At 43.0% G+C, this 19,051-nt stretch overlaps 29 non-coding genes across 29 annotated transcripts; all 29 read left to right on the top strand.

Annotated features, from left to right (window-relative positions):
* The first annotated feature begins 74 nt into the window (after positions 1 to 74).
* Positions 75 to 174, top strand: Trnam-cau. The gene is made up of 2 exons: positions 75 to 111; positions 139 to 174. It is a non-coding gene; the product is annotated as a tRNA-Met (tRNA).
* A 1,241-nt stretch (positions 175 to 1,415) lies between these two features.
* Positions 1,416 to 1,515, top strand: Trnam-cau. The gene is made up of 2 exons: positions 1,416 to 1,452; positions 1,480 to 1,515. It is a non-coding gene; the product is annotated as a tRNA-Met (tRNA).
* A 410-nt stretch (positions 1,516 to 1,925) lies between these two features.
* Trnam-cau lies at positions 1,926 to 2,025 on the top strand. The gene is made up of 2 exons: positions 1,926 to 1,962; positions 1,990 to 2,025. It is a non-coding gene; the product is annotated as a tRNA-Met (tRNA).
* A 411-nt stretch (positions 2,026 to 2,436) lies between these two features.
* On the top strand, positions 2,437 to 2,536 carry Trnam-cau. Its single transcript has 2 exons — positions 2,437 to 2,473; positions 2,501 to 2,536. It is a non-coding gene; the product is annotated as a tRNA-Met (tRNA).
* Positions 2,537 to 3,777: 1,241 nt separating this feature from the next.
* Trnam-cau lies at positions 3,778 to 3,877 on the top strand. Its single transcript has 2 exons — positions 3,778 to 3,814; positions 3,842 to 3,877. It is a non-coding gene; the product is annotated as a tRNA-Met (tRNA).
* A 921-nt stretch (positions 3,878 to 4,798) lies between these two features.
* Trnam-cau lies at positions 4,799 to 4,898 on the top strand. The gene is made up of 2 exons: positions 4,799 to 4,835; positions 4,863 to 4,898. It is a non-coding gene; the product is annotated as a tRNA-Met (tRNA).
* A 922-nt stretch (positions 4,899 to 5,820) lies between these two features.
* Trnam-cau lies at positions 5,821 to 5,920 on the top strand. Its single transcript has 2 exons — positions 5,821 to 5,857; positions 5,885 to 5,920. It is a non-coding gene; the product is annotated as a tRNA-Met (tRNA).
* A 411-nt stretch (positions 5,921 to 6,331) lies between these two features.
* Trnam-cau lies at positions 6,332 to 6,431 on the top strand. Its single transcript has 2 exons — positions 6,332 to 6,368; positions 6,396 to 6,431. It is a non-coding gene; the product is annotated as a tRNA-Met (tRNA).
* A 411-nt stretch (positions 6,432 to 6,842) lies between these two features.
* On the top strand, positions 6,843 to 6,942 carry Trnam-cau. Its single transcript has 2 exons — positions 6,843 to 6,879; positions 6,907 to 6,942. It is a non-coding gene; the product is annotated as a tRNA-Met (tRNA).
* Positions 6,943 to 7,353: 411 nt separating this feature from the next.
* Trnam-cau lies at positions 7,354 to 7,453 on the top strand. The gene is made up of 2 exons: positions 7,354 to 7,390; positions 7,418 to 7,453. It is a non-coding gene; the product is annotated as a tRNA-Met (tRNA).
* Positions 7,454 to 7,864: 411 nt separating this feature from the next.
* On the top strand, positions 7,865 to 7,964 carry Trnam-cau. The gene is made up of 2 exons: positions 7,865 to 7,901; positions 7,929 to 7,964. It is a non-coding gene; the product is annotated as a tRNA-Met (tRNA).
* Positions 7,965 to 8,375: 411 nt separating this feature from the next.
* Positions 8,376 to 8,475, top strand: Trnam-cau. The gene is made up of 2 exons: positions 8,376 to 8,412; positions 8,440 to 8,475. It is a non-coding gene; the product is annotated as a tRNA-Met (tRNA).
* A 411-nt stretch (positions 8,476 to 8,886) lies between these two features.
* Trnam-cau lies at positions 8,887 to 8,986 on the top strand. The gene is made up of 2 exons: positions 8,887 to 8,923; positions 8,951 to 8,986. It is a non-coding gene; the product is annotated as a tRNA-Met (tRNA).
* Positions 8,987 to 9,397: 411 nt separating this feature from the next.
* Positions 9,398 to 9,497, top strand: Trnam-cau. The gene is made up of 2 exons: positions 9,398 to 9,434; positions 9,462 to 9,497. It is a non-coding gene; the product is annotated as a tRNA-Met (tRNA).
* Positions 9,498 to 9,908: 411 nt separating this feature from the next.
* Positions 9,909 to 10,008, top strand: Trnam-cau. The gene is made up of 2 exons: positions 9,909 to 9,945; positions 9,973 to 10,008. It is a non-coding gene; the product is annotated as a tRNA-Met (tRNA).
* Positions 10,009 to 10,930: 922 nt separating this feature from the next.
* Trnam-cau lies at positions 10,931 to 11,030 on the top strand. Its single transcript has 2 exons — positions 10,931 to 10,967; positions 10,995 to 11,030. It is a non-coding gene; the product is annotated as a tRNA-Met (tRNA).
* Positions 11,031 to 11,441: 411 nt separating this feature from the next.
* Positions 11,442 to 11,541, top strand: Trnav-cac. The gene is made up of 2 exons: positions 11,442 to 11,478; positions 11,506 to 11,541. It is a non-coding gene; the product is annotated as a tRNA-Val (tRNA).
* A 411-nt stretch (positions 11,542 to 11,952) lies between these two features.
* Trnam-cau lies at positions 11,953 to 12,052 on the top strand. The gene is made up of 2 exons: positions 11,953 to 11,989; positions 12,017 to 12,052. It is a non-coding gene; the product is annotated as a tRNA-Met (tRNA).
* Positions 12,053 to 12,973: 921 nt separating this feature from the next.
* On the top strand, positions 12,974 to 13,073 carry Trnam-cau. The gene is made up of 2 exons: positions 12,974 to 13,010; positions 13,038 to 13,073. It is a non-coding gene; the product is annotated as a tRNA-Met (tRNA).
* A 411-nt stretch (positions 13,074 to 13,484) lies between these two features.
* Trnam-cau lies at positions 13,485 to 13,584 on the top strand. The gene is made up of 2 exons: positions 13,485 to 13,521; positions 13,549 to 13,584. It is a non-coding gene; the product is annotated as a tRNA-Met (tRNA).
* A 411-nt stretch (positions 13,585 to 13,995) lies between these two features.
* On the top strand, positions 13,996 to 14,095 carry Trnam-cau. Its single transcript has 2 exons — positions 13,996 to 14,032; positions 14,060 to 14,095. It is a non-coding gene; the product is annotated as a tRNA-Met (tRNA).
* A 411-nt stretch (positions 14,096 to 14,506) lies between these two features.
* On the top strand, positions 14,507 to 14,606 carry Trnam-cau. The gene is made up of 2 exons: positions 14,507 to 14,543; positions 14,571 to 14,606. It is a non-coding gene; the product is annotated as a tRNA-Met (tRNA).
* Positions 14,607 to 15,017: 411 nt separating this feature from the next.
* On the top strand, positions 15,018 to 15,117 carry Trnam-cau. Its single transcript has 2 exons — positions 15,018 to 15,054; positions 15,082 to 15,117. It is a non-coding gene; the product is annotated as a tRNA-Met (tRNA).
* Positions 15,118 to 15,528: 411 nt separating this feature from the next.
* Trnam-cau lies at positions 15,529 to 15,628 on the top strand. The gene is made up of 2 exons: positions 15,529 to 15,565; positions 15,593 to 15,628. It is a non-coding gene; the product is annotated as a tRNA-Met (tRNA).
* Positions 15,629 to 16,039: 411 nt separating this feature from the next.
* Positions 16,040 to 16,139, top strand: Trnam-cau. The gene is made up of 2 exons: positions 16,040 to 16,076; positions 16,104 to 16,139. It is a non-coding gene; the product is annotated as a tRNA-Met (tRNA).
* A 411-nt stretch (positions 16,140 to 16,550) lies between these two features.
* On the top strand, positions 16,551 to 16,650 carry Trnam-cau. Its single transcript has 2 exons — positions 16,551 to 16,587; positions 16,615 to 16,650. It is a non-coding gene; the product is annotated as a tRNA-Met (tRNA).
* Positions 16,651 to 17,572: 922 nt separating this feature from the next.
* On the top strand, positions 17,573 to 17,672 carry Trnam-cau. Its single transcript has 2 exons — positions 17,573 to 17,609; positions 17,637 to 17,672. It is a non-coding gene; the product is annotated as a tRNA-Met (tRNA).
* A 411-nt stretch (positions 17,673 to 18,083) lies between these two features.
* On the top strand, positions 18,084 to 18,183 carry Trnam-cau. The gene is made up of 2 exons: positions 18,084 to 18,120; positions 18,148 to 18,183. It is a non-coding gene; the product is annotated as a tRNA-Met (tRNA).
* Positions 18,184 to 18,594: 411 nt separating this feature from the next.
* Trnam-cau lies at positions 18,595 to 18,694 on the top strand. The gene is made up of 2 exons: positions 18,595 to 18,631; positions 18,659 to 18,694. It is a non-coding gene; the product is annotated as a tRNA-Met (tRNA).
* Positions 18,695 to 19,051: the final 357 nt, after the last annotated feature.

Below are 19,051 nucleotides of genomic sequence, written 5' to 3'. Positions count from 1 at the left end.
ATCATGGACCCGTTTGTTGACGCATACTGGTGAGTTCACAAAATATAAATCCCTATCCCCGCCGTCCACACCAGGCCTCGGTAGCGCAGTAGGTAGCGCGTCAGTCTCATAATCAGTCATACGTCCAATGTCAGAGCAATCTGAAGGTCGTGAGTTCGATCCTCACCCGGGGCATTTCTTTTTTTTTCTTCATTTATCATCACACATTTGTTCAAAACGTTTACAACGAAATACTTTACTTCTGCGTCTGCCTCTTTGAAAAATATCCTACTCTGGAAATATGTGACATATGCAGGCATCGGATATATGAAGAGCCATACCACATGGTGTGCTCACAACTGGGTGGCATGAAAAATGGGATGTAACTTACTTCTTCCAGGACACTCGTTATCATCTCTATCAAGAACAGGATATTAATTGCGTTTACGGGCACGCACATTATAGCTTGCATTAGGGTTCAATCACAACCTATGTGAGTTCTACATATGACACTTGAAAGAGCACAGTTTCCAGCATGGACCGTTTGTTGACGCGTACTCGTGAGTTCACAAAATATAAATCCCTATCCCCGCCGTCCACACCAGGCCTCGGTAGCGCAGTAGGTAGCGCGTCAGTCTCATAATCAGTCATACGTCCAATGTCAGAGCAATCTGAAAGTCTTGAGTTCGATCCTCACCCGGGGCATTTCTTTTTTTTTCTTCATTTATCATCACACATTTGTTCAAAACGTTTACAACGAAATACTTTACTTCTGCGTCTGCCTCTTTGAAAAATATCCTACTCTGGAAATATGTGACATATGCAGGCATCGGATATATGAATAGCCATACCACATGGTGTGCTCACAACTGGGTGGCATGAAAAATGGGATGTAACTTACTTCTTCCAGGACACTCGTTATCATCTCTATCAAGAACAGGATATTAATTGCGTTTACGGGCACGCACATTATAGCTTGCATTAGGGTTCAATCACAACCTATGTGAGTTCTACATATGACACTTGAAAGAGCACAGTTTCCATTTATCATCACACATTTGTTCAAAACGTTTACAACGAAATACTTTACTTCTGCGTCTGCCTCTTTGAAAAATATCCTACTCTGGAAATATGTGACATATGCAGGCATCGGATATATGAAGAGCCATACCACATGGTGTGCTCACAACTGGGTGGCATGAAAAATGGGATGTAACTTACTTCTTCCAGGACACTCGTTATCATCTCTATCAAGAACAGGATATTAATTGCGTTTACGGGCACGCACATTATAGCTTGCATTAGGGTTCTATCACAACCTAGGCGAGTCCAACATATGACACTTGAAAGAGCACAGTTTCCATCATGGACCCGTTTGTTGACACATACTGGTGAGTTCACAAAATATAAATCCCTATCCCCGCCGTCCATACCAGGCCTCGGTAGCGCAGTAGGTAGCGCGTCAGTCTCATAATCAGTCATACGTCCAATGTCAGAGCAATCTGAAGGTCGTGAGTTCGATCCTCACCCGGGGCATTCCTTTTTTTTCTTCATTTATCATCACACATTTGTTCAAAACGTTTACAACGAAATACTTTACTTCTGCGTCTGCCTCTTTGAAAAATATCCTACTCTGGAAATATGTGACACATGCAGGCATCGGATATATGAAGAGCCATACCACATGGTGTGCTCACAACTGGGTGGCATGAAAAATGGGATGTAACTTACTTCTTCCAGGACATTCGTTATCATCTCTATCAAGAACAGGATATTAATTGCGTTTACGGGCACGCACATTATAGCTTGCATTAGGGTTCTATCACAACCTAGGCGAGTCCAACATATGACACTTGAAAGAGCACAGTTTCCATCATGGACCCGTTTGTTGACGCATACTGGTGAGTTCACAAAATATAAATCCCTATCCCCGCCGTCCACACCAGGCCTCGGTAGCGCAGTAGGTAGCGCGTCAGTCTCATAATCAGTCATACGTCCAATGTCAGAGCAATCTGAAGGTCGTGAGTTCGATCCTCACCCGGGGCATTTCTTTTTTTTTCTTCATTTATCATCACACATTTGTTCAAAACGTTTACAACGAAATACTTTACTTCTGCGTCTGCCTCTTTGAAAAATATCCTACTCTGGAAATATGTGACATATGCAGGCATCGGATATATGAAGAGCCATACCACATGGTGTGCTCAATACTGGGTGGCATGAAAAATGGGATGTAACTTACTTCTTCCAGGACATTTGTTATCATCTCTATCAAGAACAGGATATTAATTGCGTTTACGGGCACGCTCATTATAGCTTGCATTAGGGTTCTATCACAACCTAGGCGAGTCCAACATATGACACTTGAAAGAGCACAGTTTCCATCATGGACCCGTTTGTTGACGCATACTGGTGAGTTCACAAAATATAAATCCCTATCCCCGCCGTCCACACCAGGCCTCGGTAGCGCAGTAGGTAGCGCGTCAGTCTCATAATCAGTCATACGTCCAATGTCAGAGCAATCTGAAGGTCGTGAGTTCGATCCTCACCCGGGGCATTTCTTTTTTTTTCTTCATTTATCATCACACATTTGTTCAAAACGTTTACAACGAAATACTTTACTTCTGCGTCTGCCTCTTTGAAAAATATCCTACTCTGGAAATATGTGACATATGCAGGCATCGGATATATGAAGAGCCATACCACATGGTGTGCTCACAACTGGGTGGCATGAAAAATGGGATGTAACTTACTTCTTCCAGGACACTCGTTATCATCTCTATCAAGAACAGGATATTAATTGCGTTTACGGGCACGCACATTATAGCTTGCATTAGGGTTCAATCACAACCTATGTGAGTTCTACATATGACACTTGAAAGAGCACAGTTTCCAGCATGGACCGTTTGTTGACGCGTACTCGTGAGTTCACAAAATATAAATCCCTATCCCCGCCGTCCACACCAGGCCTCGGTAGCGCAGTAGGTAGCGCGTCAGTCTCATAATCAGTCATACGTCCAATGTCAGAGCAATCTGAAAGTCTTGAGTTCGATCCTCACCCGGGGCATTTCTTTTTTTTTCTTCATTTATCATCACACATTTGTTCAAAACGTTTACAACGAAATACTTTACTTCTGCGTCTGCCTCTTTGAAAAATATCCTACTCTGGAAATATGTGACATATGCAGGCATCGGATATATGAATAGCCATACCACATGGTGTGCTCACAACTGGGTGGCATGAAAAATGGGATGTAACTTACTTCTTCCAGGACACTCGTTATCATCTCTATCAAGAACAGGATATTAATTGCGTTTACGGGCACGCACATTATAGCTTGCATTAGGGTTCAATCACAACCTATGTGAGTTCTACATATGACACTTGAAAGAGCACAGTTTCCATTTATCATCACACATTTGTTCAAAACGTTTACAATGAAATACTTTACTTCTGCGTCTGCCTCTTTGAAAAATATCCTACTCTGGAAATATGTGACATATGCAGGCATCGGATATATGAAGAGCCATACCACATGGTGTGCTCACAACTGGGTGGCATGAAAAATGGGATGTAACTTACTTCTTCCAGGACATTCGTTATCATCTCTATCAAGAACAGGATATTAATTGCGTTTACGGGCACGCTCATTATAGCTTGCATTAGGGTTCTATCACAACCTAGGCGAGTCCAACATATGACACTTGAAAGAGCACAGTTTCCATCATGGACCCGTTTGTTGACACATACTGGTGAGTTCACAAAATATAAATCCCTATCCCCGCCGTCCACACCAGGCCTCGGTAGCGCAGTAGGTAGCGCGTCAGTCTCATAATCAGTCATACGTCCAATGTCAGAGCAATCTGAAGGTCGTGAGTTCGATCCTCACCCGGGGCATTTCTTTTTTTTCTTCATTTATCATCACACATTTGTTCAAAACGTTTACAACGAAATACTTTACTTCTGCGTCTGCCTCTTTGAAAAATATCCTACTCTGGAAATATGTGACATATGCAGGCATCGGATATATGAAGAGCCATACCACATGGTGTGCTCACAACTGGGTGGCATGAAAAATGGGATGTAACTTACTTCTTCCAGGACACTCGTTATCATCTCTATCAAGAACAGGATATTAATTGCGTTTACGGGCACGCACATTATAGCTTGCATTAGGGTTCAATCACAACCTATGTGAGTTCTACATATGACACTTGAAAGAGCACAGTTTCCAGCATGGACCCGTTTGTTGACACATACTGGTGAGTTCACAAAATATAAATCCCTATCCCCGCCGTCCACACCAGGCCTCGGTAGCGCAGTAGGTAGCGCGTCAGTCTCATAATCAGTCATACGTCCAATGTCAGAGCAATCTGAAAGTCTTGAGTTCGATCCTCACCCGGGGCATTTCTTTTTTTTTCTTCATTTATCATCACACATTTGTTCAAAACGTTTACAACGAAATACTTTACTTCTGCGTCTGCCTCTTTGAAAAATATCCTACTCTGGAAATAAGTGACATATGCAGGCATCGGATATATGAAGAGCCATACCACATGGTGTGCTCACAACTGGGTGGCATGAAAAATGGGATGTAACTTACTTCTTCCAGGACACTCGTTATCATCTCTATCAAGAACAGGATATTAATTGCGTTTACGGGCACGCACATTATAGCTTGCATTAGGGTTCAATCACAACCTATGTGAGTTCTACATATGACACTTGAAAGAGCACAGTTTCCAGCATGGACCCGTTTGTTGACGCGTACTCGTGAGTTCACAAAATATAAATCCCTATCCCCGCCGTCCACACCAGGCCTCGGTAGCGCAGTAGGTAGCGCGTCAGTCTCATAATCAGTCATACGTCCAATGTCAGAGCAATCTGAAGGTCGTGAGTTCGATCCTCACCCGGGGCATTTCTTTTTTTTTCTTCATTTATCATCACACATTTGTTCAAAACGTTTACAACGAAATACTTTACTTCTGCGTCTGCCTCTTTGAAAAATATCCTACTCTGGAAATATGTGACATATGCAGGCATCTGATATATGAAGAGCCATACCACATGGTGTGCTCACAACTGGGTGGCATGAAAAATGGGATGTAACTTACTTCTTCCAGGACACTCGTTATCATCTCTATCAAGAACAGGATATTAATTGCGTTTACGGGCACGCACATTATAGCTTGCATTAGGGTTCAATCACAACCTATGTGAGTTCTACATATGACACTTGAAAGAGCACAGTTTCCAGCATGGACCCGTTTGTTGACACATACTGGTGAGTTCACAAAATATAAATCCCTATCCCCGCCGTCCACACCAGGCCTCGGTAGCGCAGTAGGTAGCGCGTCAGTCTCATAATCAGTCATACGTCCAATGTCAGAGCAATCTGAAAGTCTTGAGTTCGATCCTCACCCGGGGCATTTCTTTTTTTTTCTTCATTTATCATCACACATTTGTTCAAAACGTTTACAACGAAATACTTTACTTCTGCGTCTGCCTCTTTGAAAAATATCCTACTCTGGAAATATGTGACATATGCAGGCATCGGATATATGAAGAGCCATACCACATGGTGTGCTCACAACTGGGTGGCATGAAAAATGGGATGTAACTTACTTCTTCCAGGACACTCGTTATCATCTCTATCAAGAACAGGATATTAATTGCGTTTACGGGCACGCACATTATAGCTTGCATTAGGGTTCAATCACAACCTATGTGAGTTCTACATATGACACTTGAAAGAGCACAGTTTCCAGCATGGACCCGTTTGTTGACACATACTGGTGAGTTCACAAAATATAAATCCCTATCCCCGCCGTCCACACCAGGCCTCGGTAGCGCAGTAGGTAGCGCGTCAGTCTCATAATCAGTCATACGTCCAATGTCAGAGCAATCTGAAGGTCGTGAGTTCGATCCTCACCCGGGGCATTTCTTTTTTTTTCTTCATTTATCATCACACATTTGTTCAAAACGTTTACAACGAAATACTTTACTTCTGCGTCTGCCTCTTTGAAAAATATCCTACTCTGGAAATATGTGACATATGCAGGCATCGGATATATGAAGAGCCATACCACATGGTGTGCTCAATACTGGGTGGCATGAAAAATGGGATGTAACTTACTTCTTCCAGGACATTCGTTATCATCTCTATCAAGAACAGGATATTAATTGCGTTTACGGGCACGCTCATTATAGCTTGCATTAGGGTTCTATCACAACCTAGGCGAGTCCAACATATGACACTTGAAAGAGCACAGTTTCGAGCATGGACCCGTTTGTTGACACATACTGGTGAGTTCACAAAATATAAATCCCTATCCCCGCCGTCCACACCAGGCCTCGGTAGCGCAGTAGGTAGCGCGTCAGTCTCATAATCAGTCATACGTCCAATGTCAGAGCAATCTGAAGGTCTTGAGTTCGATCCTCACCCGGGGCATTTCTTTTTTTTTCTTCATTTATCATCACACATTTGTTCAAAACGTTTACAACGAAATACTTTACTTCTGCGTCTGCCTCTTTGAAAAATATCCTACTCTGGAAATATGTGACATATGCAGGCATCGGATATATGAAGAGCCATACCACATGGTGTGCTCACAACTGGGTGGCATGAAAAATGGGATGTAACTTACTTCTTCCAGGACACTCGTTATCATCTCTATCAAGAACAGGATATTAATTGCGTTTACGGGCACGCACATTATAGCTTGCATTAGGGTTCAATCACAACCTATGTGAGTTCTACATATGACACTTGAAAGAGCACAGTTTCCAGCATGGACCCGTTTGTTGACACATACTGGTGAGTTCACAAAATATAAATCCCTATCCCCGCCGTCCACACCAGGCCTCGGTAGCGCAGTAGGTAGCGCGTCAGTCTCATAATCAGTCATACGTCCAATGTCAGAGCAATCTGAAGGTCGTGAGTTCGATCCTCACCCGGGGCATTTCTTTTTTTTTCTTCATTTATCATCACACATTTGTTCAAAACGTTTACAACGAAATACTTTACTTCTGCGTCTGCCTCTTTGAAAAATATCCTACTCTGGAAATATGTGACATATGCAGGCATCGGATATATGAAGAGCCATACCACATGGTGTGCTCACAACTGGGTGGCATGAAAAATGGGATGTAACTTACTTCTTCCAGGACACTAGTTATCATCTCTATCAAGAACAGGATATTAATTGCGTTTACGGGCACGCACATTATAGCTTGCATTAGGGTTCTATCACAACCTAGGCGAGTCCAACATATGACACTTGAAAGAGCACAGTTTCCATCATGGACCCGTTTGTTGACGCATACTGGTGAGTTCACAAAATATAAATCCCTATCCCCGCCGTCCACACCAGGCCTCGGTAGCGCAGTAGGTAGCGCGTCAGTCTCATAATCAGTCATACGTCCAATGTCAGAGCAATCTGAAGGTCGTGAGTTCGATCCTCACCCGGGGCATTTCTTTTTTTTTCTTCATTTATCATCACACATTTGTTCAAAACGTTTACAACGAAATACTTTACTTCTGCGTCTGCCTCTTTGAAAAATATCCTACTCTGGAAATATGTGACATATGCAGGCATCGGATATATGAAGAGCCATACCACATGGTGTGCTCAATACTGGGTGGCATGAAAAATGGGATGTAACTTACTTCTTCCAGGACATTTGTTATCATCTCTATCAAGAACAGGATATTAATTGCGTTTACGGGCACGCTCATTATAGCTTGCATTAGGGTTCTATCACAACCTAGGCGAGTCCAACATATGACACTTGAAAGAGCACAGTTTCCATCATGGACCCGTTTGTTGACGCATACTGGTGAGTTCACAAAATATAAATCCCTATCCCCGCCGTCCACACCAGGCCTCGGTAGCGCAGTAGGTAGCGCGTCAGTCTCATAATCAGTCATACGTCCAATGTCAGAGCAATCTGAAGGTCGTGAGTTCGATCCTCACCCGGGGCATTTCTTTTTTTTTCTTCATTTATCATCACACATTTGTTCAAAACGTTTACAACGAAATACTTTACTTCTGCGTCTGCCTCTTTGAAAAATATCCTACTCTGGAAATATGTGACACATGCAGGCATCGGATATATGAAGAGCCATACCACATGGTGTGCTCAATACTGGGTGGCATGAAAAATGGGATGTAACTTACTTCTTCCAGGACATTCGTTATCATCTCTATCAAGAACAGGATATTAATTGCGTTTACGGGCACGCTCATTATAGCTTGCATTAGGGTTCTATCACAACCTAGGCGAGTCCAACATATGACACTTGAAAGAGCACAGTTTCCAGCATGGACCCGTTTGTTGACACATACTCGTGAGTTCACAAAATATAAATCCCTATCCCCGCCGTCCACACCAGGCCTCGGTAGCGCAGTAGGTAGCGCGTCAGTCTCATAATCAGTCATACGTCCAATGTCAGAGCAATCTGAAGGTCGTGAGTTCGATCCTCACCCGGGGCATTTCTTTTTTTTTCTTCATTTATCATCACACATTTGTTCAAAACGTTTACAACGAAATACTTTACTTCTGCGTCTGCCTCTTTGAAAAATATCCTACTCTGGAAATATGTGACATATGCAGGCATCGGATATATGAAGAGCCATACCACATGGTGTGCTCACAACTGGGTGGCATGAAAAATGGGATGTAACTTACTTCTTCCAGGACATTCGTTATCATCTCTATCAAGAACAGGATATTAATTGCGTTTACGGGCACGCTCATTATAGCTTGCATTAGGGTTCTATCACAACCTAGGCGAGTCCAACATATGACACTTGAAAGAGCACAGTTTCCATCATGGACCCGTTTGTTGACACATACTGGTGAGTTCACAAAATATAAATCCCTATCCCCGCCGTCCACACCAGGCCTCGGTAGCGCAGTAGGTAGCGCGTCAGTCTCATAATCAGTCATACGTCCAATGTCAGAGCAATCTGAAGGTCGTGAGTTCGATCCTCACCCGGGGCATTTCTTTTTTTTTCTTCATTTATCATCACACATTTGTTCAAAACGTTTACAACGAAATACTTTACTTCTGCGTCTGCCTCTTTGAAAAATATCCTACTCTGGAAATATGTGACATATGCAGGCATCGGATATATGAAGAGCCATACCACATGGTGTGCTCACAACTGGGTGGCATGAAAAATGGGATGTAACTTACTTCTTCCAGGACACTCGTTATCATCTCTATCAAGAACAGGATATTAATTGCGTTTACGGGCACGCACATTATAGCTTGCATTAGGGTTCAATCACAACCTATGTGAGTTCTACATATGACACTTGAAAGAGCACAGTTTCCATCATGGACCCGTTTGTTGACACATACTGGTGAGTTCACAAAATATAAATCCCTATCCCCGCCGTCCACACCAGGCCTCGGTAGCGCAGTAGGTAGCGCGTCAGTCTCATAATCAGTCATACGTCCAATGTCAGAGCAATCTGAAGGTCGTGAGTTCGATCCTCACCCGGGGCATTTCTTTTTTTTTCTTCATTTATCATCACACATTTGTTCAAAACGTTTACAACGAAATACTTTACTTCTGCGTCTGCCTCTTTGAAAAATATCCTACTCTGGAAATATGTGACATATGCAGGCATCGGATATATGAAGAGCCATACCACATGGTGTGCTCAATACTGGGTGGCATGAAAAATGGGATGTAACTTACTTCTTCCAGGACATTCGTTATCATCTCTATCAAGAACAGGATATTAATTGCGTTTACGGGCACGCTCATTATAGCTTGCATTAGGGTTCTATCACAACCTAGGCGAGTCCAACATATGACACTTGAAAGAGCACAGTTTCGAGCATGGACCCGTTTGTTGACACATACTGGTGAGTTCACAAAATATAAATCCCTATCCCCGCCGTCCACACCAGGCCTCGGTAGCGCAGTAGGTAGCGCGTCAGTCTCATAATCAGTCATACGTCCAATGTCAGAGCAATCTGAAGGTCGTGAGTTCGATCCTCACCCGGGGCATTTCTTTTTTTTTCTTCATTTATCATCACACATTTGTTCAAAACGTTTACAACGAAATACTTTACTTCTGCGTCTGCCTCTTTGAAAAATATCCTACTCTGGAAATATGTGACATATGCAGGCATCGGATATATGAAGAGCCATACCACATGGTGTGCTCACAACTGGGTGGCATGAAAAATGGGATGTAACTTACTTCTTCCAGGACATTCGTTATCATCTCTATCAAGAACAGGATATTAATTGCGTTTACGGGCACGCTCATTATAGCTTGCATTAGGGTTCTATCACAACCTATGTGAGTTCTACATATGACACTTGAAAGAGCACAGTTTCCAGCATGGACCCGTTTGTTGACACATACTGGTGAGTTCACAAAATATAAATCCCTATCCCCGCCGTCCACACCAGGCCTCGGTAGCGCAGTAGGTAGCGCGTCAGTCTCATAATCAGTCATACGTCCAATGTCAGAGCAATCTGAAAGTCTTGAGTTCGATCCTCACCCGGGGCATTTCTTTTTTTTTCTTCATTTATCATCACACATTTGTTCAAAACGTTTACAACGAAATACTTTACTTCTGCGTCTGCCTCTTTGAAAAATATCCTACTCTGGAAATATGTGACATATGCAGGCATCGGATATATGAAGAGCCATACCACATGGTGTGCTCACAACTGGGTGGCATGAAAAATGGGATGTAACTTACTTCTTCCAGGACATTCGTTATCATCTCTATCAAGAACAGGATATTAATTGCGTTTACGGGCACGCTCATTATAGCTTGCATTAGGGTTCTATCACAACCTAGGCGAGTCCAACATATGACACTTGAAAGAGCACAGTTTCCATCATGGACCCGTTTGTTGACGCATACTGGTGAGTTCACAAAATATAAATCCCTATCCCCGCCGTCCACACCAGGCCTCGGTAGCGCAGTAGGTAGCGCGTCAGTCTCATAATCAGTCATACGTCCAATGTCAGAGCAATCTGAAGGTCGTGAGTTCGATCCTCACCCGGGGCATTTCTTTTTTTTTCTTCATTTATCATCACACATTTGTTCAAAACGTTTACAACGAAATACTTTACTTCTGCGTCTGCCTCTTTGAAAAATATCCTACTCTGGAAATATGTGACATATGCAGGCATCGGATATATGAAGAGCCATACCACATGGTGTGCTCAATACTGGGTGGCATGAAAAATGGGATGTAACTTACTTCTTCCAGGACATTCGTTATCATCTCTATCAAGAACAGGATATTAATTGCGTTTACGGGCACGCTCAATATAGCTTGCATTAGGGTTCTATCACAACCTAGGCGAGTCCAACATATGACACTTGAAAGAGCACAGTTTCCAGCATGGACCCGTTTGTTGACACATACTGGTGAGTTCACAAAATATAAATCCCTATCCCCGCCGTCCACACCAGGCCTCGGTAGCGCAGTAGGTAGCGCGTCAGTCTCACAATCAGTCATACGTCCAATGTCAGAGCAATCTGAAGGTCGTGAGTTCAATCCTCACCCGGGGCATTTCTTTTTTTTCCTTCATTTATCATCACACATTTGTTCAAAACGTTTACAACGAAATACTTTACTTCTGCGTCTGCCTCTTTGAAAAATATCCTACTCTGGAAATATGTGACATATGCAGGCATCGGATATATGAAGAGCCATACCACATGGTGTGCTCACAACTGGGTGGCATGAAAAATGGGATGTAACTTACTTCTTCCAGGACATTCGTTATCATCTCTATCAAGAACAGGATATTAATTGCGTTTACGGGCACGCTCATTATAGCTTGCATTAGGGTTCTATCACAACCTAGGCGAGTCCAACATATGACACTTGAAAGAGCACAGTTTCCATCATGGACCCGTTTGTTGACGCATACTGGTGAGTTCACAAAATATAAATCCCTATCCCCGCCGTCCACACCAGGCCTCGGTAGCGCAGTAGGTAGCGCGTCAGTCTCATAATCAGTCATACGTCCAATGTCAGAGCAATCTGAAGGTCGTGAGTTCGATCCTCACCCGGGGCATTTCTTTTTTTTTCTTCATTTATCATCACACATTTGTTCAAAACATTTACAACGAAATACTTTACTTCTGCGTCTGCCTCTTTGAAAAATATCCTACTCTGGAAATATGTGACATATGCAGGCATCGGATATATGAAGAGCCATACCACATGGTGTGCTCACAACTGGGTGGCATGAAAAATGGGATGTAACTTACTTCTTCCAGGACACTCGTTATCATCTCTATCAAGAACAGGATATTAATTGCGTTTACGGGCACGCACATTATAGCTTGCATTAGGGTTCAATCACAACCTATGTGAGTTCTACATATGACACTTGAAAGAGCACAGTTTCCAGCATGGACCCGTTTGTTGACACATACTGGTGAGTTCACAAAATATAAATCCCTATCCCCGCCGTCCACACCAGGCCTCGGTAGCGCAGTAGGTAGCGCGTCAGTCTCATAATCAGTCATACGTCCAATGTCAGAGCAATCTGAAAGTCTTGAGTGCGATCCTCACCCGGGGCATTTCTTTTTTTTTCTTCATTTATCATCACACATTTGTTCAAAACGTTTACAACGAAACACTTTACTTCTGCGTCTGCCTCTTTGAAAAATATCCTACTCTGGAAATATGTGACATATGCAGGCATCGGATATATGAAGAGCCATACCACATGGTGTGCTCACAACTGGGTGGCATGAAAAATGGGATGTAACTTACTTCTTCCAGGACACTAGTTATCATCTCTATCAAGAACAGGATATTAATTGCGTTTACGGGCACGCACATTATAGCTTGCATTAGGGTTCAATCACAACCTATGTGAGTTCTACATATGACACTTGAAAGAGCACAGTTTCCAGCATGGACCGTTTGTTGACGCGTACTCGTGAGTTCACAAAATATAAATCCCTATCCCCGCCGTCCACACCAGGCCTCGGTAGCGCAGTAGGTAGCGCGTCAGTCTCATAATCAGTCATACGTCCAATGTCAGAGCAATCTGAAGGTCGTGAGTTCGATCCTCACCTGGGGCATTTCTTTTTTTTTCTTCATTTATCATCACACATTTGTTCAAAACGTTTACAACGAAATACTTTACTTCTGCGTCTGCCTCTTTGAAAAATATCCTACTCTGGAAATATGTGACACATGCAGGCATCGGATATATGAAGAGCCATACCACATGGTGTGCTCACAACTGGGTGGCATGAAAAATGGGATGTAACTTACTTCTTCCAGGACATTCGTTATCATCTCTATCAAGAACAGGATATTAATTGCGTTTACGGGCACGCACATTATAGCTTGCATTAGGGTTCTATCACAACCTAGGCGAGTCCAACATATGACACTTGAAAGAGCACAGTTTCCATCATGGACCCGTTTGTTGACGCATACTGGTGAGTTCACAAAATATAAATCCCTATCCCCGCCGTCCACACCAGGCCTCGGTAGCGCAGTAGGTAGCGCGTCAGTCTCATAATCAGTCATACGTCCAATGTCAGAGCAATCTGAAGGTCGTGAGTTCGATCCTCACCCAGGGCATTTCTTTTTTTTTCTTCATTTATCATCACACATTTGTTCAAAACGTTTACAACGAAATACTTTACTTCTGCGTCTGCCTCTTTGAAAAATATCCTACTCTGGAAATATGTGACATATGCAGGCATCGGATATATGAAGAGCCATACCACATGGTGTGCTCAATACTGGGTGGCATGAAAAATGGGATGTAACTTACTTCTTCCAGGACATTCGTTATCATCTCTATCAAGAACAGGATATTAATTGCGTTTACGGGCACGCTCATTATAGCTTGCATTAGGGTTCTATCACAACCTAGGCGAGTCCAACATATGACACTTGAAAGAGCACAGTTTCCATCATGGACCCGTTTGTTGACGCATACTGGTGAGTTCACAAAATATAAATCCCTATCCCCGCCGTCCACACCAGGCCTCGGTAGCGCAGTAGGTAGCGCGTCAGTCTCATAATCAGTCATACGTCCAATGTCAGAGCAATCTGAAGGTCGTGAGTTCGATCCTCACCCGGGGCATTTCTTTTTTTTTCTTCATTTATCATCACACATTTGTTCAAAACGTTTACAACGAAATACTTTACTTCTGCGTCTGCCTCTTTGAAAAATATCCTACTCTGGAAATATGTGACATATGCAGGCATCGGATATATGAAGAGCCATACCACATGGTGTGCTCAATACTGGGTGGCATGAAAAATGGGATGTAACTTACTTCTTCCAGGACATTTGTTATCATCTCTATCAAGAACAGGATATTAATTGCGTTTACGGGCACGCTCATTATAGCTTGCATTAGGGTTCTATCACAACCTAGGCGAGTCCAACATATGACACTTGAAAGAGCACAGTTTCCATCATGGACCCGTTTGTTGACGCATACTGGTGAGTTCACAAAATATAAATCCCTATCCCCGCCGTCCACACCAGGCCTCGGTAGCGCAGTAGGTAGCGCGTCAGTCTCATAATCAGTCATACGTCCAATGTCAGAGCAATCTGAAGGTCGTGAGTTCGATCCTCACCCGGGGCATTTCTTTTTTTTTCTTCATTTATCATCACACATTTGTTCAAAACGTTTACAACGAAATACTTTACTTCTGCGTCTGCCTCTTTGAAAAATATCCTACTCTGGAAATATGTGACATATGCAGGCATCGGATATATGAAGAGCCATACCACATGGTGTGCTCACAACTGGGTGGCATGAAAAATGGGATGTAACTTACTTCTTCCAGGACATTCGTTATCATCTCTATCAAGAACAGGATATTAATTGCGTTTACGGGCACGCTCATTATAGCTTGCATTAGGGTTCTATCACAACCTAGGCGAGTCCAACATATGACACTTGAAAGAGCACAGTTTCCATCATGGACCCGTTTGTTGACGCATACTGGTGAGTTCACAAAATATAAATCCCTATCCCCGCCGTCCACACCAGGCCTCGGTAGCGCAGTAGGTAGCGCGTCAGTCTCATAATCAGTCATACGTCCAATGTCAGAGCAATCTGAAGGTCGTGAGTTCGATCCTCACCCGGGGCATTTCTTTTTTTTTCTTCATTTATCATCACACATTTGTTCAAAACGTTTACAACGAAATACTTTACTTCTGCGTCTGCCTCTTTGAAAAATATCCTACTCTGGAAATATGTGACATATGCAGGCATCGGATATATGAAGAGCCATACCACATGGTGTGCTCACAACTGGGTGGCATGAAAAATGGGATGTAACTTACTTCTTCCAGGACATTCGTTATCATCTCTATCAAGAACAGGATATTAATTGCGTTTACGGGCACGCTCATTATAGCTTGCATTAGGGTTCTATCACAACCTAGGCGAGTCCAACATATGACACTTGAAAGAGCACAGTTTCCAGCATGGACCCGTTTGTTGACACATACTGGTGAGTTCACAAAATATAAATCCCTATCCCCGCCGTCCACACCAGGCCTCGGTAGCGCAGTAGGTAGCGCGTCAGTCTCATAATCAGTCATACGTCCAATGTCAGAGCAATCTGAAGGTCGTGAGTTCGATCCTCACCCGGGGCATTTCTTTTTTTTTCTTCATTTATCATCACACATTTGTTCAAAACGTTTACAACGAAATACTTTACTTCTGCGTCTGCCTCTTTGAAAAATATCCTACTCTGGAAATATGTGACATATGCAGGCATCGGATATATGAAGAGCCATACCACATGGTGTGCTCACAACTGGGTGGCATGAAAAATGGGATGTAACTTACTTCTTCCAGGACATTCGTTATCATCTCTATCAAGAACAGGATATTAATTGCGTTTACGGGCACGCTCATTATAGCTTGCATTAGGGTTCTATCACAACCTAGGCGAGTCCAACATATGACACTTGAAAGAGCACAGTTTCCAGCATGGACCCGTTTGTTGACACATACTGGTGAGTTCACAAAATATAAATCCCTATCCCCGCCGTCCACACCAGGCCTCGGTAGCGCAGTAGGTAGCGCGTCAGTCTCATAATCAGTCATACGTCCAATGTCAGAGCAATCTGAAGGACGTGAGTTCGATCCTCACCCGGGGCATTTCTTTTTTTTTCTTCATTTATCATCACACATTTGTTCAAAACGTTTACAACGAAATACTTTACTTCTGCGTCTGCCTCTTTGAAAAATATCCTACTCTGGAAATATGTGACATATGCAGGCATCGGATATATGAAGAGCCATACCACATGGTGTGCTCACAACTGGGTGGCATGAAAAATGGGATGTAACTTACTTCTTCCAGGACATTCGTTATCATCTCTATCAAGAACAGGATATTAATTGCGTTTACGGGCACGCTCATTATAGCTTGCATTAGGGTTCTATCACAACCTAGGCGAGTCCAACATATGACACTTGAAAGAGCACAGTTTCGAGCATGGACCCGTTTGTTGACACATACTGGTGAGTTCACAAAATATAAATCCCTATCCCCGCCGTCCACACCAGGCCTCGGTAGCGCAGTAGGTAGCGCGTCAGTCTCATAATCAGTCATACGTCCAATGTCAGAGCAATCTGAAGGTCGTGAGTTCGATCCTCACCCGGGGCATTTCTTTTTTTTTCTTCATTTATCATCACACATTTGTTCAAAACGTTTACAACGAAATACTTTACTTCTGCGTCTGCCTCTTTGAAAAATATCCTACTCTGGAAATATGTGACATATGCAGGCATCGGATATATGAAGAGCCATACCACATGGTGTGCTCACAACTGGGTGGCATGAAAAATGGGATGTAACTTACTTCTTCCAGGACATTCGTTATCATCTCTATCAAGAACAGGATATTAATTGCGTTTACGGGCACGCACATTATAGCTTGCATTAGGGTTCTATCACAACCTATGTGAGTTCTACATATGACACTTGAAAGAGCACAGTTTCCAGCATGGACCCGTTTGTTGACACATACTGGTGAGTTCACAAAATATAAATCCCTATCCCCGCCGTCCACACCAGGCCTCGGTAGCGCAGTAGGTAGCGCGTCAGTCTCATAATCAGTCATACGTCCAATGTCAGAGCAATCTGAAGGTCTTGAGTTCGATCCTCACCCGGAGCATTTCTTTTTTTTTCTTCATTTATCATCACACATTTGTTCAAAACGTTTACAACGAAATACTTTACTTCTGCGTCTGCCTCTTTGAAAAATATCCTACTCTGGAAATATGTGACATATGCAGGCATCGGATATATGAAGAGCCATACCACATGGTGTGCTCACAACTGGGTGGCATGAAAAATGGGATGTAACTTACTTCTTCCAGGACATTCGTTATCATCTCTATCAAGAACAGGATATTAATTGCGTTTACGGGCACGCTCATTATAGCTTGCATTAGGGTTCTATCACAACCTAGGCGAGTCCAACATATGACACTTGAAAGAGCACAGTTTCCATCATGGACCCGTTTGTTGACACATACTGGTGAGTTCACAAAATATAAATCCCTATCCCCGCCGTCCACACCAGGCCTCGGTAGCGCAGTAGGTAGCGCGTCAGTCTCATAATCAGTCATACGTCCAATGTCAGAGCAATCTGAAGGTCGTGAGTTCGATCCTCACCAGGGGCATTTCTTTTTTTTTCTTCATTTATCATCACACATTTGTTCAAAACGTTTACAACGAAATACTTTACTTCTGCGTCTGCCTCTTTGAAAAATATCCTACTCTGGAAATATGTGACATATGCAGGCATCGGATATATGAAGAGCCATACCACATGGTGTGCTCAATACTGGGTGGCATGAAAAATGGGATGTAACTTACTTCTTCCAGGACATTCGTTATCATCTCTATCAAGAACAGGATATTAATTGCGTTTACGGGCACGCTCATTATAGCTTGCATTAGGGTTCTATCACAACCTAGGCGAGTCCAACATATGACACTTGAAAGAGCACAGTTTCCAGCATGGACCCGTTTGTTGACACATACTGGTGAGTTCACAAAATATAAATCCCTATCCCCGCCGTCCACACCAGGCCTCGGTAGCGCAGTAGGTAGCGCGTCAGTCTCATAATCAGTCATACGTCCAATGTCAGAGCAATCTGAAGGTCGTGAGTTCGATCCTCACCCGGGGCATTTCTTTTTTTTTCTTCATTTATCATCACACATTTGTTCAAAACGTTTACAACGAAATACTTTACTACTGCGTCTGCCTCTTTGAAAAATATCCTACTCTGGAAATATGTGACATATGCAGGCATCGGATATATGAAGAGCCATACCACATGGTGTGCTCACAACTGGGTGGCATGAAAAATGGGATGTAACTTACTTCTTCCAGGACATTCGTTATCATCTCTATCAAGAACAGGATATTAATTGCGTTTACGGGCACGCTCATTATAGCTTGCATTAGGGTTCTATCACAACCTAGGCGAGTCCAACATATGACACTTGAAAGAGCACAGTTTCCATCATGGACCCGTTTGTTGACGCATACTGGTGAGTTCACAAAATATAAATCCCTATCCCCGCCGTCCACACCAGGCCTCGGTAGCGCAGTAGGTAGCGCGTCAGTCTCATAATCAGTCATACGTCCAATGTCAGAGCAATCTGAAGGTCGTGAGTTCGATACTCACCTGGGGCATTTCTTTTTTTTTCTTCATTTATCATCACACATTTGTTCAAAACATTTACAACGAAATACTTTACTTCTGCGTCTGCCTCTTTGAAAAATATCCTACTCTGGAAATATGTGACATATGCAGGCATCGGATATATGAAGAGCCATACCACATGGTGTGCTCACAACTGGGTGGCATGAAAAATGGGATGTAACTTACTTCTTCCAGGACACTCGTTATCATCTCTATCAAGAACAGGATATTAATTGCGTTTACGGGCACGCACATTATAGCTTGCATTAGGGTTCAATCACAACCTATGTGAGTTCTACATATGACACTTGAAAGAGCACAGTTTCCAGCATGGACCCGTTTGTTGA

The sequence above is a fragment of the Haliotis rufescens genome, unplaced genomic scaffold (genome assembly GCF_023055435.1).
Source record: "Haliotis rufescens isolate VD_foot unplaced genomic scaffold, xgHalRufe1.0.p SCAF_8, whole genome shotgun sequence".
Lineage (NCBI taxonomy): Eukaryota > Metazoa > Mollusca > Gastropoda > Lepetellida > Haliotidae > Haliotis > Haliotis rufescens.
Note: the sequence above shows the minus strand (reverse complement) of the source record. Positions and strands in the feature narration are given on the sequence as shown.